The sequence below is a fragment of the Gallinula chloropus genome (assembly GCF_964237585.1).
Source record: "Gallinula chloropus genome assembly, chromosome: 4".
NCBI lineage: Eukaryota > Metazoa > Chordata > Aves > Gruiformes > Rallidae > Gallinula > Gallinula chloropus.
The window spans coordinates 9,344,668-9,361,690 of NC_140088.1; the positions used below are offsets into that span (position 1 = coordinate 9,344,668).

Sequence of the window (17,023 nt, forward strand, 5' to 3'; positions counted from 1 at the left end):
CGCTGGTCCATCCTCTTCCTCTTCTGTCTTCATCCATCTTGACTCGCAGGTCCATCCTCTTCTGTCTTCATCTATCTTGACTCGCAGGTCCATCCTCTTCCTCTTCTGTCTTCATCCATCTTGACTCGCAGGTCCATCCTCTTCTGTCTTCATCCATCTTGACTCGCAGGTCCATGGTCTTCCTCTTCTATCTTCATCCATTTTGACTCGCACGTCCATGCTCTTCTGTCTTCACTCATCTTGACTCGCAGGTCCATCCTCTTCCTCTTCTGTCTTCATAAAGCTTGACTCGCAGGTCCATCCTCTTCCTCTTCTGTCTTCATCCATCTTGACTCGCAGGTCCATCCTCTTCTGTCTTCATCCATCTTGACTCGCAGGTCCATCCTCTTCCTCTTCTGTCTTCATCCATCTTGACTCGCAGGTCCATCCTCTTCCTCTTCTGTCTTCATCCATCTTGACTCGCATCCTCTTTATCTTCTGTCTTCATCCATCTTGACTCGCAGGTCCATCTTCTTCCTCTTCTGTCTTCATCCAACTTGACTCGCAGGTCCATCCTCTTCTGTCTTCATCCGTCTTGACTCGCAGGTCCATCCTCTTCCTCTTCTGTCTTCATCCATCTTGACTCGCAGGTCCATCCTCTTCCTCTTCTATCTTCATCCATCTTGACTCGCAAGTCCATCCTCTTCCTCTTCTGTCTTCATCCATTTTGACTCGGAGGTCCATCCTCTTCCTCTTCCGCCTTCATACAGCTTGACTCGCAGGTCCATCCTCTTCCTCTTCTGTCTTCATCCATCTTGACTCGCAGGTCCATCCTCTTCTGTATTCATCTATCTTGAATCGCAGGTCCATCCTCTTCCTCTTCTGTCTTCATCCATCTTGACTCGCATCCTCTTCATCTTCTGTCTTCATCCGTCTTGACTCGCAGGTCCATGGTCTTCCTCTTCTGTCTTCATCCATCTTGACTCGCAGGTCCATCCTCTTCTATCTTCATCCATCTTGACTCGCTGGTCCATCCTCTTCATCTTCTGTCTTCATCCATCTTGAGTCGCAGGTCCATCCTCTTCTTTCTTCATCCATCTTGACTCGCTGGTCCATGGTCTTCCTCTTCTGTCTTCATCCATCTTGACTCGCAGGTCCATCCTCTTTCTCCTCTTTCTTCATCCATCTTCACTCACTCGTCTAGGCAAGGAAAGAACACAACCATAAGTACAAAAGTTTAAAAAAAAAAAAAAGAAACATCAGAAAACAAAAATTAGGGTCTGTGTGCCAAGGAGATGTAGTTCTCTCTTGGCAGCTCACCAACTTACCTCTGCTTTCTTCGTAATGTGCAGGTACACCCTCTCCTCCCTCTTCTGTCTTCCTCCATCTTGGCTCGCAGGGCTGGGAAAAGAAAAGAACACCAAAATTAATAGAAAGGAGGAAAAAGAAAACCAAATCATCACGTCTCGGTGCCAGGGAGATGTATTTCTCGCTTCACAGCTCACCAACTTACCTCTGCCTTCTTTGTTATTTGCAGGTCCGCCCTCCTCCTCCCTCTACTTTCTTCGTCCGTTCTCACTTGTGCGTCCACCTTCTTCTTCTTTTGTCCTTCGCTCTCTTGGCTCAAGGTTCCAGCATCACTGTCCTTTTTTGCGTTCTCCTCCAGAAGCTTCTCCACCCAATGAAGGGACAGACACATGGCTGAGTGAGCTGTTGAACCCCCACGCCACTACTGCCAGGTGGGTGCTGAGTTCAGGCTCCGAGACCTCCTTGCACTCCACGGCACGGCCACCTTTACCCCGGTCCTGGATCTCCACGCAGGCCTCCGCTCCGCTATTGACCCGTCGAGGCAGCAGAGCTTCCTGGCACACTGCTCACAAAGCAGTTATCAGGTGAACCCCTGTTTGATGTCTTCTATATGGTATAGCCAAGACCGGGCATTTCCAGAATCCGTAGCTGTGCTTTGGTAGTTGTGGACGGTCGCTCTTGCGTTGTGTCATTTCACAAGCCAAGCACAGTGCTCCTCACGCCAGCAGGGCAGTGGGAAAATGTCTAGGGCTGCTGGCTGGATAGTCCGGTCGAGTGTTACTGCCAAAGCCTGCTTCTCCTCAGCTGTGCACACCAACCCAGTTGCACCACACAGGCAAAGTCAACTTGGCCCTCTACCCTACCCCTAACTTGAACCTGTCCACCACGGCACTGACAAGCGTCCAAAACCTACCTACAAACCGGCCAAACCTCAGCCTTTGCTCCAACCTGCTCTCCTAGACAAGCTCTCACAAAAGCTCCTCACCTGCAAGAACACTCCGACATCAAACACCTGCCCCAAAGCCTCCACAAGAACACTCCAGCATCAACCAGCTCCTGCGGGAACAAACTCACCGTCACCTCAAGCTTCTGCCCTACACTACCTGCTGACAAACACACACTAGCCTCACCAAAGCCAAGCATTGCAACAGCCAGGGCAAAGTTAACATCGCCTGTGCAGCGCAACCTCGTGGGTGTGAGTTAAGGCAGGGGCGGGCTGGGAAGGTGCAGTGGACACCCGAGGGTTTGAAATGGCATTTTATTGGGGATGGGTGGCATTGGGGGTCTGGGCTCTCCCTGGGAGAAGTGTATAAGCAGAGGCTGTTTCAAGGCCAGACGGGAAGGCTTCTCCAAGTCGCTGAAGCGCAGAGTAACAGTTTTTCTTGGGGTTCTGGCACAGGAACTCCTTCTCCACTTGCTTTTCTATCCAACCGGGTGCTGCTGGGGGAACACAGAGAGAGGGGCAGATTTAGGACAGGATTAACAACCCGCACATCCCTGCCGCAAGCACAGGTAACCCAACGCCGTGCACAGCCTGAGCGGCCTGAGAAGGTTTATGCCACTCTATGCCCCCGCTAGAAACCTGGCAATTTACAGAATCGTACAGCAAATATTTCTTGAGGAGGCACCCAAACTGTTCTTGTTCTCTTCCAGGCAGAGCCTGTGCAAGAAGACTGCAAATAATCTGGCACCGAGCAGGATGGTAAAAAACAACATCTTGAGATTCAGGGAAAGGACCAGCGAATGTTTCTCCTCATCAGCTCACGCGTTTCCACCTTAGCAGAACCGCCTGCAGTCTTGAACAGGAAAGGTGAAGCTTAGACGAAGAAGTCCCAACCCTCTGAACCTGGGGAAGAAAGGGAACAAAGCATGAGACTGAGCAGAAAGTCAGACACTGGTGATACGGAGGAAACAGCATAAAAAGGGATAAGAAAGCTTCCTTAGAAAGCTCTCAAAGCCTGCCTGGTAAGGGAAAAGAAAGCGGAACCGCAGAGGAAAAGGGAAAGGACAAAAAGGGGGAAAGGAAAGGAAAGGCAAAAGGAAAGGGAAGGGAAAAACTTTTTTAAAGAGAGGTGTCTGTGCTACAGAGAGGAACTTCTCACTCCACAACTAATCACCTTACCTGCTCTTTCTTCTTGAAAGGAATGATGACCAAGATCCTCTTCGTTCTTCCTCACTCTCGACTCGCAGGTCTATCCCCTTCCTCTTCTTACTTCATCCATCTTGACTCGACAGCCTAGGGAAAGAAAAGAACACCAAAATAAATAGAAAAGGGAAAAAACAAGAAAAAAGAAAATGAGAAAACAGCTCTCTGTACCAGGGAGAGGTTTTCCTCACCGAGGAGGACAGCAACTTACCTCTGCTTTCTTCATTAATGACAGGTAAACCCTCTTCCTCCCTCGGCTTTCTTCCCCACTCTTCATTTGCACAGACATCCTCTTCTTCTTCTTCCTTCCTCAAACTTGACTCGCAGGTCCATCCTCTTCCTCTTCTGTCTTCATCCATCTTGACTCGCAGGTCCATCCACTTCTTTCTTCTTCCAACTTGACTCGCAGGTCCATCCTCTTCCTCTTCTGTCTTCATCCATCTTGACTCGCTGGTCCATGGTCTTCCTCTTCTGTCTTCATCAGTCTTGACTCGCAGGTCCATCCTCTTCCTCTTCTGTCTTCATCCATCTTGACTCGCAGGTCCATCCTCTTCCTCTTCTGTCTTCATCCATCTTGACTCGTTGGTCCATCCTCTTCTGTCTTCATTTATCTTGACTCGCAGGTCCATCCTCTTCCTCTTCTGTCTTCATCCATCTTGACTCGCAGGTCCATCCTCTTCCTCTTCTGTGTTCATAAAGCTTGACTCGCAGGTCCATCCTCTTCCTCTTCTGTCTTCATCCATCTTGACTCGCAGGTCCATCCTCTTCTGTCTTCATCTATCTTGACTCGCAGGTCCATCCTCTTCCTCTTCTGTCTTCATCCATCTTGACTCGCAGGTCCATCCTCTTCTGTCTTCATCCATCTTGACTCGCTGGTCCATGGTCTTCCTCTTCTATCTTCATCCGTCTTGACTCGCTGGTCCATCCTCTTCTTTCTTCATCCATCTTGACTCGCAGGTCCATCCTCTTCTGTCTTCATCCATCTTGACTCGCAGGTCCATCCTCTTCCTCTTCTGTCTTCATCCGTCTTGACTCGCAGGTCCATCCTCTTCCTCTTCTGTCTTCATCCGTCTTGACTCGCAGGTCCATCCTCTTCCTCTTCTGTCTTCACCCATCTTGACTCGCAGGTCCATCCTCTTCCTCTTCTGTCTTCATCCATCTTGACTCGCATCCTCTTCATCTTCTGTCTTCATCCGTCTTGACTCGAAGGTCCATGGTCTTCCTCTTCTGTCTTCATGCATCTTGACTCGCAGGCCCATCCTCTTCCTCTTCTGTCTTCATCCATCTTGACTCGCAGGTCCATCCTCTTCTGTCTTCATCTGTCTTGACTCGCTGGTCCATGGTCTTCCTCTTCTATCTTCATCCAGCTTGACTCGCAGGTCCATCCTCTTCTTTCTTCATCCATCTTGACTCGCAGGTCCATCCTCTTCTGTCTTCACTCATCTTGACTCGCAGGTCCATCCTCTTCTGTCTTCATCTGTCTTGACTCGCAGGTCCATCCTCTTCCTCTTCTGTCTTCATAAAGCTTGACTCGCAGGTCCATCCTCTTCCTCTTCTGTCTTCATCCATCTTGACTCGCAGGTCCATCCTCTTCCTCTTCTGTCTTCATCCAACTTGACTCGCAGGTCCATCCTCTTCTGTCTTCATCCGTCTTCACTCGCAGGTCCATCCTCTTCCTCTTCTGTCTTCATCCATCTTGACTCGCAGGTCCATCCTCTTCCTCTTCTGTCTTCATCCATCTTGACTCGCAGGTCCATCCTCTTCCTCTTCTGTCTTCATCCATCTTGACTCGCAGGTCCATCCTCTTCTGTCTTCATCTATCTTGACTCGCAGGTCCATCCTCTTCCTCTTCTGTCTTCATCCATCTAGACTCGCACGTCCATCCTCTTCTGTCTTCATCTGTCTTGACTCGCAGGTCCATCCTCTTCCTCTTCTGTCTTCATCCATTTTGACTCGCAGGTCCATCCTCTTCTTTCTTCATCCATCTTGACTCGCAGGTCCATCCTCTTCCGCCTTCATACAGCTTGACTCGCAGGTCCATCCTCTTCCTCTTCTGTCTTCATCCATCTTGACTCGCAGGTCCATCCTCTTCTGTCTTCATCTATCTTGACTCGCAGGTCCATCCTCTTCCTCTTCTGTCTTCATCCATCTTGACTCGCAGGTCCATCCTCTTCTGTCTTCATCTATCTTGTCTCGCAGGTCCATCCTCTTCCTCTTCTGTCTTCATCCATTTTGACTCGCAGGTCCATCCTCTTCTTTCTTCATCCATCTTGACTCGCAGGTCCATCCTCTTCCGCCTTCATACAGCTTGACTCGCAGGTCCATCCTCTTCCTCTTCTGTCTTCATCCATCTTGACTCGCAGGTCCATCCTCTTCCTCTTCTGTCTTCATCCATCTTGACTCGCAGGTCCATGGTCTTCCTCTTCTGTCTTCATTCATCTTGACTCGCAGGTCCATCCTCTTCTCTCTTCGTCCATCTTGAATGGCAAGTCCATCCTCTTCTTTCTTCACTCATCTTGACTCGCAGGTCCATCCTCTTCCTCCAATGCCTTCATCCATTTTGAATCTCTGGTCCATGGTCTTCCTCTTCTGTCTTCATCCATCTTGACTCGCAGGTCCATCCTCTTTCTCCTCTTTCTTCATCCATCTTCACTCACTCGTCTAGGCAAGGAAAGAACACAACCATAAGTACAAAAGTTTAAAAAAAAAAAAAAAGAAACATCACAAAACAAAAATTAGGGTCTGTGTGCCAAGGAGATGTCGTTCTCTCTTGGCAGCTCACCAACTTACCTCTGCTTTCTTCGTAATGTGCAGGTCCACCCTCTCCTCCCTCTTCTGTCTTCCTCCATCTTGGCTCGCAGGGCTGGGAAAAGAAAAGAACACCAAAATTAATAGAAAGGAGGAAAAAGAAAACCAAATCATCACGTCTCGGTGCCAGGGAGATGTATTTCTCGCTTCACAGCTCACCAACTTACCTCTGCCTTCTTTGTTATTTGCAGGTCCGCCCTCCTCCTCCCTCTACTTTCTTCGTCCGTTCTCACTTGTGCGTCCACCTTCTTCTTCTTTTGTCCTTCGCTCTCTTGGCTCAAGGTTCCAGCATCACTGTCCTTTTTTGCGTTCTCCTCCAGAAGCTTCTCCACCCAATGAAGGGACAGACACATGGCTGAGTGAGCTGTTGAACCCCCACGCCACTACTGCCAGGTGGGTGCTGAGTTCAGGCTCCGAGACCTCCTTGCACCCCACGGCACGGCCACCTTTACCCCGGTCCTGGATCTCCACGCAGGCCTCCGCTCCGCTATTGACCCGTCGAGGCAGCAGAGCTTCCTGGCACACTGCTCACAAAGCAGTTATCAGGTGAACCCCTGTTTGATGTCTTCTATATGGTATAGCCAAGACCGGGCATTTCCAGAATCCGTAGCTGTGCTTTGGTAGTTGTGGACGGTCGCTCTTGCGTTGTGTCATTTCACAAGCCAAGCACAGTGCTCCTCACGCCAGCAGGGCAGTGGGAAAATGTCTAGGGCTGCTGGCTGGATAGTCCGGTCGAGTGTTACTGCCAAAGCCTGCTTCTCCTCAGCTGTGCACACCAACCCAGTTGCACCACACAGGCAAAGTCAACTTGGCCCTCTACCCTACCCCTAACTTGAACCTGTCCACCACGGCACTGACAAGCGTCCAAAACCTACCTACAAACCGGCCAAACCTCAGCCTTTGCTCCAACCTGCTCTCCTAGACAAGCTCTCACAAAAGCTCCTCACCTGCAAGAACACTCCGACATCAAACACCTGCCCCAAAGCCTCCACAAGAACACTCCAGCATCAACCAGCTCCTGCGGGAACAAACTCACCGTCACCTCAAGCTTCTGCCCTACACTACCTGCTGACAAACACACACTAGCCTCACCAAAGCCAAGCATTGCAACAGCCAGGGCAAAGTTAACATCGCCTGTGCAGCGCAACCTCGTGGGTGTGAGTTAAGGCAGGGGCGGGCTGGGAAGGTGCAGTGGACACCCGAGGGTTTGAAATGGCATTTTATTGGGGGTGGGTGGCATTGGGGGTCTGGGCTCTCCCTGGGAGAAGTGTATAAGCAGAGGCTGTTTCAAGGCCAGACGGGAAGGCTTCTCCAAGTCGCTGAAGCGCAGAGTAACAGTTTTTCTTGGGGTTCTGGCACAGGAACTCCTTCTCCACTTGCTTTTCTATCCAACCGGGTGCTGCTGGGGGAACACAGAGAGAGGGGCAGATTTAGGACAGGATTAACAACCCGCACATCCCTGCCGCAAGCACAGGTAACCCAACGCCGTGCACAGCCTGAGCGGCCTGAGAAGGTTTATGCCACTCTATGCCCCCGCTAGAAACCTGGCAATTTACAGAATCGTACAGCAAATATTTCTTGAGGAGGCACCCAAACTGTTCTTGTTCTCTTCCAGGCAGAGCCTGTGCAAGAAGACTGCAAATAATCTGGCACCGAGCAGGATGGTAAAAAACAACATCTTGAGATTCAGGGAAAGGACCAGCGAATGTTTCTCCTCATCAGCTCACGCGTTTCCACCTTAGCAGAACCGCCTGCAGTCTTGAACAGGAAAGGTGAAGCTTAGACGAAGAAGTCCCAACCCTCTGAACCTGGGGAAGAAAGGGAACAAAGCATGAGACTGAGCAGAAAGTCAGACACTGGTGATACGGAGGAAACAGCATAAAAAGGGATAAGAAAGCTTCCTTAGAAAGCTCTCAAAGCCTGCCTGGTAAGGGAAAAGAAAGCGGAACCGCAGAGGAAAAGGGAAAGGACAAAAAGGGGGAAAGGAAAGGAAAGGCAAAAGGAAAGGGAAGGGAAAAACTTTTTTAAAGAGAGGTGTCTGTGCTACAGAGAGGAACTTCTCACTCCACAACTAATCACCTTACCTGCTCTTTCTTCTTGAAAGGAATGATGACCAAGATCCTCTTCGTTCTTCCTCACTCTCGACTCGCAGGTCTATCCCCTTCCTCTTCTTACTTCATCCATCTTGACTCGACAGCCTAGGGAAAGAAAAGAACACCAAAATAAATAGAAAAGGGAAAAAACAAGAAAAAAGAAAATGAGAAAACAGCTCTCTGTACCAGGGAGAGGTTTTCCTCACCGAGGAGGACAGCAACTTACCTCTGCTTTCTTCATTAATGACAGGTAAACCCTCTTCCTCCCTCGGCTTTCTTCCCCACTCTTCATTTGCACAGACATCCTCTTCTTCTTCTTCCTTCCTCAAACTTGACTCGCAGGTCCATCCTCTTCCTCTTCTGTCTTCATCCATCTTGACTCGCAGGTCCATCCACTTCTTTCTTCTTCCAACTTGACTCGCAGGTCCATCCTCTTCCTCTTCTGTCTTCATCCATCTTGACTCGCTGGTCCATCCTCTTCCTCTTCTTTCTTCATCCATCTTGACTCGCAGGTCCATCCTCTTCTGTCTTCATCCATCTTGACTCGCAGGTCCATCCTCTTCCTCTTCTGTCTTCATCCGTCTTGACTCGCAGGTCCATCCTCTTCCTCTTCTGTCTTCATCCGTCTTGACTCGCAGGTCCATCCTCTTCCTCTTCTGTCTTCACCCATCTTGACTCGCAGGTCCATCCTCTTCCTCTTCTGTCTTCATCCATCTTGACTCGCATCCTCTTCATCTTCTGTCTTCATCCGTCTTGACTCGAAGGTCCATGGTCTTCCTCTTCTGTCTTCATGCATCTTGACTCGCAGGCCCATCCTCTTCCTCTTCTGTCTTCATCCATCTTGACTCGCAGGTCCATCCTCTTCTGTCTTCATCCATCTTGACTCGCAGGTCCATGGTCTTCCTCTTCTATCTTCATCCATTTTGACTCGCAGGTCCATCCCCTTCTTTCTTCATCCATCTTGACTCGCAGGTCCATCCTCTTCTGTCTTCACTCATCTTGACTCGCAGGTCCATCCTCTTCTGTCTTCATCTGTCTTGACTCGCAGGTCCATCCTCTTCCTCTTCTGTCTTCATCCATCTTGACTCGCAGGTCCATCCTCTTCCTCTTCTGTCTTCATCCATCTTGACTCGCAGGTCCATCCTATTCCTCTTCTGTCTTCATCCAACTTGACTCGCAGGTCCATCCTCTTCTGTCTTCATCCGTCTTCACTCGCAGGTCCATCCTCTTCCTCTTCTGTCTTCATCCATCTTGACTCGCAGGTCCATCCTCTTCCTCTTCTGTCTTCATCCATCTTGACTCGCAGGTCCATCCTCTTCCTCTTCTGTCTTCATCCATCTTGACTCGCAGGTCCATCCTCTTCTGTCTTCATCTATCTTGACTCGCAGGTCCATCCTCTTCCTCTTCTGTCTTCATCCATCTTGACTCGCAGGTCCATCCTCTTCTGTCTTCATCTGTCTTGACTCGCAGGTCCATCCTCTTCCTCTTCTGTCTTCATCCATTTTGACTCGCAGGTCCATCCTCTTCTTTCTTCATCCATCTTGACTCGCAGGTCCATCCTCTTCCGCCTTCATACAGCTTGACTCGCAGGTCCATCCTCTTCCTCTTCTGTCTTCATCCATCTTGACTCGCAGGTCCATCCTCTTCTGTCTTCATCTATCTTGACTCGCAGGTCCATCCTCTTCCTCTTCTGTCTTCATCCATCTTGACTCGCAGGTCCATCCTCTTCTGTCTTCATCTATCTTGACTCGCAGGTCCATCCTCTTCCTCTTCTGTCTTCATCCATTTTGACTCGCAGGTCCATCCTCTTCTTTCTTCATCCATCTTGACTCGCAGGTCCATCCTCTTCCGCCTTCATACAGCTTGACTCGCAGGTCCATCCTCTTCCTCTTCTGTCTTCATCCATCTTGACTCGCAGGTCCATCCTCTTCCTCTTCTGTCTTCATCCATCTTGACTCGCAGGTCCATGGTCTTCCTCTTCTGTCTTCATTCATCTTGACTCGCAGGTCCATCCTCTTCTCTCTTCGTCCATCTTGAATGGCAAGTCCATCCTCTTCTTTCTTCACTCATCTTGACTCGCAGGTCCATCCTCTTCCTCCAATGCCTTCATCCATTTTGAATCTCTGGTCCATGGTCTTCCTCTTCTGTCTTCATCCATCTTGACTCGCAGGTCCATCCTCTTTCTCCTCTTTCTTCATCCATCTTCACTCACTCGTCTAGGCAAGGAAAGAACACAACCATAAGTACAAAAGTTTAAAAAAAAAAAAAAAGAAACATCACAAAACAAAAATTAGGGTCTGTGTGCCAAGGAGATGTCGTTCTCTCTTGGCAGCTCACCAACTTACCTCTGCTTTCTTCGTAATGTGCAGGTCCACCCTCTCCTCCCTCTTCTGTCTTCCTCCATCTTGGCTCGCAGGGCTGGGAAAAGAAAAGAACACCAAAATTAATAGAAAGGAGGAAAAAGGAAACCAAATCATCACGTCTCGGTGCCAGGGAGATGTATTTCTCGCTTCACAGCTCACCAACTTACCTCTGCCTTCTTTGTTATTTGCAGGTCCGCCCTCCTCCTCCCTCTACTTTCTTCGTCCGTTCTCACTTGTGCGTCCACCTTCTTCTTCTTTTGTCCTTCGCTCTCTTGGCTCAAGGTTCCAGCATCACTGTCCTTTTTTGCGTTCTCCTCCAGAAGCTTCTCCACCCAATGAAGGGACAGACACATGGCTGAGTGAGCTGTTGAACCCCCACGCCACTACTGCCAGGTGGGTGCTGAGTTCAGGCTCCGAGACCTCCTTGCACCCCACGGCACGGCCACCTTTACCCCGGTCCTGGATCTCCACGCAGGCCTCCGCTCCGCTATTGACCCGTCGAGGCAGCAGAGCTTCCTGGCACACTGCTCACAAAGCAGTTATCAGGTGAACCCCTGTTTGATGTCTTCTATATGGTATAGCCAAGACCGGGCATTTCCAGAATCCGTAGCTGTGCTTTGGTAGTTGTGGACGGTCGCTCTTGCGTTGTGTCATTTCACAAGCCAAGCACAGTGCTCCTCACGCCAGCAGGGCAGTGGGAAAATGTCTAGGGCTGCTGGCTGGATAGTCCGGTCGAGTGTTACTGCCAAAGCCTGCTTCTCCTCAGCTGTGCACACCAACCCAGTTGCACCACACAGGCAAAGTCAACTTGGCCCTCTACCCTACCCCTAACTTGAACCTGTCCACCACGGCACTGACAAGCGTCCAAAACCTACCTACAAACCGGCCAAACCTCAGCCTTTGCTCCAACCTGCTCTCCTAGACAAGCTCTCACAAAAGCTCCTCACCTGCAAGAACACTCCGACATCAAACACCTGCCCCAAAGCCTCCACAAGAACACTCCAGCATCAACCAGCTCCTGCGGGAACAAACTCACCGTCACCTCAAGCTTCTGCCCTACACTACCTGCTGACAAACACACACTAGCCTCACCAAAGCCAAGCATTGCAACAGCCAGGGCAAAGTTAACATCGCCTGTGCAGCGCAACCTCGTGGGTGTGAGTTAAGGCAGGGGCGGGCTGGGAAGGTGCAGTGGACACCCGAGGGTTTGAAATGGCATTTTATTGGGGGTGGGTGGCATTGGGGGTCTGGGCTCTCCCTGGGAGAAGTGTATAAGCAGAGGCTGTTTCAAGGCCAGACGGGAAGGCTTCTCCAAGTCGCTGAAGCGCAGAGTAACAGTTTTTCTTGGGGTTCTGGCACAGGAACTCCTTCTCCACTTGCTTTTCTATCCAACCGGGTGCTGCTGGGGGAACACAGAGAGAGGGGCAGATTTAGGACAGGATTAACAACCCGCACATCCCTGCCGCAAGCACAGGTAACCCAACGCCGTGCACAGCCTGAGCGGCCTGAGAAGGTTTATGCCACTCTATGCCCCCGCTAGAAACCTGGCAATTTACAGAATCGTACAGCAAATATTTCTTGAGGAGGCACCCAAACTGTTCTTGTTCTCTTCCAGGCAGAGCCTGTGCAAGAAGACTGCAAATAATCTGGCACCGAGCAGGATGGTAAAAAACAACATCTTGAGATTCAGGGAAAGGACCAGCGAATGTTTCTCCTCATCAGCTCACGCGTTTCCACCTTAGCAGAACCGCCTGCAGTCTTGAACAGGAAAGGTGAAGCTTAGACGAAGAAGTCCCAACCCTCTGAACCTGGGGAAGAAAGGGAACAAAGCATGAGACTGAGCAGAAAGTCAGACACTGGTGATACGGAGGAAACAGCATAAAAAGGGATAAGAAAGCTTCCTTAGAAAGCTCTCAAAGCCTGCCTGGTAAGGGAAAAGAAAGCGGAACCGCAGAGGAAAAGGGAAAGGACAAAAAGGGGGAAAGGAAAGGAAAGGCAAAAGGAAAGGGAAGGGAAAAACTTTTTTAAAGAGAGGTGTCTGTGCTACAGAGAGGAACTTCTCACTCCACAACTAATCACCTTACCTGCTCTTTCTTCTTGAAAGGAATGATGACCAAGATCCTCTTCGTTCTTCCTCACTCTCGACTCGCAGGTCTATCCCCTTCCTCTTCTTACTTCATCCATCTTGACTCGACAGCCTAGGGAAAGAAAAGAACACCAAAATAAATAGAAAAGGGAAAAAACAAGAAAAAAGAAAATGAGAAAACAGCTCTCTGTACCAGGGAGAGGTTTTCCTCACCGAGGAGGACAGCAACTTACCTCTGCTTTCTTCATTAATGACAGGTAAACCCTCTTCCTCCCTCAGCTTTCTTCCCCACTCTTCATTTGCACAGACATCCTCTTCTTCTTCTTCCTTCCTCAAACTTGACTCGCAGGTCCATCCTCTTCCTCTTCTGTCTTCATCCATCTTGACTCGCAGGTCCATCCACTTCTTTCTTCTTCCAACTTGACTCGCAGGTCCATCCTCTTCCTCTTCTGTCTTCATCCATCTTGACTCGCTGGTCCATGGTCTTCCTCTTCTGTCTTCATCAGTCTTGACTCGCAGGTCCATCCTCTTCTTTCTTCTTCCATCTTGACTCGCTGGTTCATGGTGTTCCTCTTCTGTCTTCATCCGTCTTGACTCGCAGGTCCATCCTCTTCCTCTTCTGTCTTCATCCATCTTGACTCGCAGGTCCATCCTCTTCCTCTTCTGTCTTCATCCATCTTGACTCGTTGGTCCATCCTCTTCTGTCTTCATCTATCTTGACTCGCAGGTCCATCCTCTTCATCTTCTGTCTTCATCCGTCTTGACTCGAAGGTCCATGGTCTTCCTCTTCTGTCTTCATAAAGCTTGACTCGCAGGTCCATCCTCTTCCTCTTCTGTCTTCATCCATCTTGACTCGCAGGTCCATCCTCTTCTGTCTTCATCTATCTTGACTCGCAGGTCCATCCTCTTCCTCTTCTGTCTTCATCCATCTTGACTCGCAGGTCCATCCTCTTCTGTCTTCATCCATCTTGACTCGCTGGTCCATGGTCTTCCTCTTCTATCTTCATCCGTCTTGACTCGCTGGTCCATCCTCTTCTTTCTTCATCCATCTTGACTCGCAGGTCCATCCTCTTCTGTCTTCATCCATCTTGACTCGCAGGTCCATCCTCTTCCTCTTCTGTCTTCATCCGTCTTGACTCGCAGGTCCATCCTCTTCCTCTTCTGTCTTCATCCATCTTGACTCGCAGGTCCATCCTCTTCCTCTTCTGTCTTCATCCATCTTGACTCGTTGGTCCATCCTCTTCTGTCTTCATCTATCTTGACTCGCAGGTCCATCCTCTTCCTCTTCTGTCTTCATCCATCTTGACTCGCAGGTCCATCCTCTTCCTCTTCTGTCTTCATAAAGCTTGACTCGCAGGTCCATCCTCTTCCGCTTCTGTCTTCATCCATCTTGACTCGCAGGTCCATCCTCTTCTGTCTTCATCTATCTTGACTCGCAGGTCCATCCTCTTCCTCTTCTGTCTTCATCCATCTTGACTCGCAGGTCCATCCTCTTCTGTCTTCATCCATCTTGACTCGCTGGTCCATGGTCTTCCTCTTCTATCTTCATCCGTCTTGACTCGCTGGTCCATCCTCTTCTTTCTTCATCCATCTTGACTCGCAGGTCCATCCTCTTCTGTCTTCATCCATCTTGACTCGCAGGTCCATCCTCTTCCTCTTCTGTCTTCATCCGTCTTGACTCGCAGGTCCATCCTCTTCCTCTTCTGTCTTCATCCGTCTTGACTCGCAGGTCCATCCTCTTCCTCTTCTGTCTTCACCCATCTTGACTCGCAGGTCCATCCTCTTCCTCTTCTGTCTTCATCCATCTTGACTCGCATCCTCTTCATCTTCTGTCTTCATCCGTCTTGACTCGAAGGTCCATGGTCTTCCTCTTCTGTCTTCATCCATTTTGACTCGCAGGTCCATCCTCTTCTTTCTTCATCCATCTTGACTCGCAGGTCCATCCTCTTCTGTCTTCATTCATCTTGACTCGCAGGTCCATCCTCTTCTGTCTTCATCCATCTTGACTCGCAGGTCCATCCTCTTCTGTCTTCATTCATCTTGACTCGCAGGTCCATCCTCTTCTGTCTTCATCTGTCTTGACTCGCAGGTACATCCTCTTCCTCTTCTGTCTTCATAAAGCTTGACTCGCAGGTCCATCCTCTTCCTCTTCTGTCTTCATCCATCTTGACTCGCAGGTCCATCCTCTTCCTCTTCTGTCTTCATCCAACTTGACTCACAGGTCCATCCTCTTCTGTCTTCATCCGTCTTGACTCGCAGGTCCATCCTCTTCCTCTTCTGTCTTCATACAGCTTGACTCGCAGGTCCATCCTCTTCTGTCTTCATCTATCTTGACTCGCAGGTCCATCCTCTTCCTCTTCTGTCTTCATCCGTCTTGACTCGCAGGTCCATCCTCTTCCTCTTCTGTCTTCATCCATCTTGACTCGCAGGTCCATCCTCTTCCTCTTCTGTCTTCATCCATCTTGACTCGCAGGTCCATCCTCTTCTTTCTTCATCTATCTTGACTCGCAGGTCCATCCTCTTCCTCTTCTGTCTTCATCCATCTTGACTCGCAGGTCCATCCTCTTCTGTCTTCATCTATCTTGACTCGCAGGTCCATCCTCTTCCTCTTCTGTCTTCATCCATTTTGACTCGCAGGTCCATCCTCTTCTTTCTTCATCCATCTTGACTCGCAGGTCCATCCTCTTCCGCCTTCATACAGCTTGACTCGCAGGTCCATCCTCTTCCTCTTCTGTCTTCATCCATCTTGACTCGCAGGTCCATCCTCTTCTGTCTTCATCTATCTTGACTCGCAGGTCCATCCTCTTCCTCTTCTGTCTTCATCCATCTTGACTCGCAGGTCCATCCTCTTCCTCTTCTGTCTTCATACAGCTTGACTCGCAGGTCCATCCTCTTCCTCTTCTGTCTTCATCCATCTTGACTCGCAGGTCCATCCTCTTCTGTCTTCATCTATCTTGACTCGCAGGTCCATCCTCTTCCTCTTCTGTCTTCATCCATTTTGACTCGCAGGTCCATCCTCTTCTTTCTTCATCCATCTTGACTCGCAGGTCCATCCTCTTCCGCCTTCATACAGCTTGACTCGCAGGTCCATCCTCTTCCTCTTCTGTCTTCATCCATCTTGACTCGCAGGTCCATCCTCTTCCTCTTCTGTCTTCATCCATCTTGACTCGCAGGTCCATGGTCTTCCTCTTCTGTCTTCATTCATCTTGACTCGCAGGTCCATCCTCTTCTCTCTTCGTCCATCTTGAATGGCAAGTCCATCCTCTTCTTTCTTCACTCATCTTGACTCGCAGGTCCATCCTCTTCCTCCAATGCCTTCATCCATTTTGAATCTCTGGTCCATGGTCTTCCTCTTCTGTCTTCATCCATCTTGACTCGCAGGTCCATCCTCTTTCTCCTCTTTCTTCATCCATCTTCACTCACTCGTCTAGGCAAGGAAAGAACACAACCATAAGTACAAAAGTTTAAAAAAAAAAAAAAAGAAACATCACAAAACAAAAATTAGGGTCTGTGTGCCAAGGAGATGTCGTTCTCTCTTGGCAGCTCACCAACTTACCTCTGCTTTCTTCGTAATGTGCAGGTCCACCCTCTCCTCCCTCTTCTGTCTTCCTCCATCTTGGCTCGCAGGGCTGGGAAAAGAAAAGAACACCAAAATTAATAGAAAGGAGGAAAAAGAAAACCAAATCATCACGTCTCGGTGCCAGGGAGATGTATTTCTCGCTTCACAGCTCACCAACTTACCTCTGCCTTCTTTGTTATTTGCAGGTCCGCCCTCCTCCTCCCTCTACTTTCTTCGTCCGTTCTCACTTGTGCGTCCACCTTCTTCTTCTTTTGTCCTTCGCTCTCTTGGCTCAAGGTTCCAGCATCACTGTCCTTTTTTGCATTCTCCTCCAGAAGCTTCTCCACCCAATGAAGGGACAGACACATGGCTGAGTGAGCTGTTGAACCCCCACGCCACTACTGCCAGGTGGGTGCTGAGTTCAGGCTCCGAGACCTCCTTGCACCCCACGGCACGGCCACCTTTACCCCGGTCCTGGATCTCCACGCAGGCCTCCGCTCCGCTATTGACCCGTCGAGGCAGCAGAGCTTCCTGGCACACTGCTCACAAAGCAGTTATCAGGTGAACCCCTGTTTGATGTCTTCTATATGGTATAGCCAAGACCGGGCATTTCCAGAATCCGTAGCTGTGCTTTGGTAGTTGTGGACGGTCGCTCTTGTGTTGTGTCATTTCACAAGCCAA

At 49.7% G+C, this 17,023-nt stretch overlaps 3 long non-coding RNA genes across 3 annotated transcripts; all 3 read right to left on the reverse strand.

Moving 5' to 3' along the window:
• Positions 1 to 3,077: 3,077 nt before the first annotated feature.
• LOC311191547 lies at positions 3,078 to 3,760 on the reverse strand. The gene is made up of 3 exons (XR_014617289.1): positions 3,645 to 3,760; positions 3,410 to 3,523; positions 3,078 to 3,133 (listed from the first exon to the last, which is right to left on the reverse strand). It is a non-coding gene; the product is annotated as an uncharacterized lncRNA (long non-coding RNA).
• A 4,233-nt stretch (positions 3,761 to 7,993) lies between these two features.
• LOC311191750 lies at positions 7,994 to 8,676 on the reverse strand. Its single transcript, XR_014617303.1, has 3 exons — positions 8,561 to 8,676; positions 8,326 to 8,439; positions 7,994 to 8,049 (listed from the first exon to the last, which is right to left on the reverse strand). It is a non-coding gene; the product is annotated as an uncharacterized lncRNA (long non-coding RNA).
• A 3,773-nt stretch (positions 8,677 to 12,449) lies between these two features.
• Positions 12,450 to 13,038, reverse strand: LOC311191484. Its single transcript, XR_014617282.1, has 3 exons — positions 13,017 to 13,038; positions 12,782 to 12,895; positions 12,450 to 12,505 (listed from the first exon to the last, which is right to left on the reverse strand). It is a non-coding gene; the product is annotated as an uncharacterized lncRNA (long non-coding RNA).
• Between the last annotated feature and the right edge of the window lie 3,985 nt (positions 13,039 to 17,023).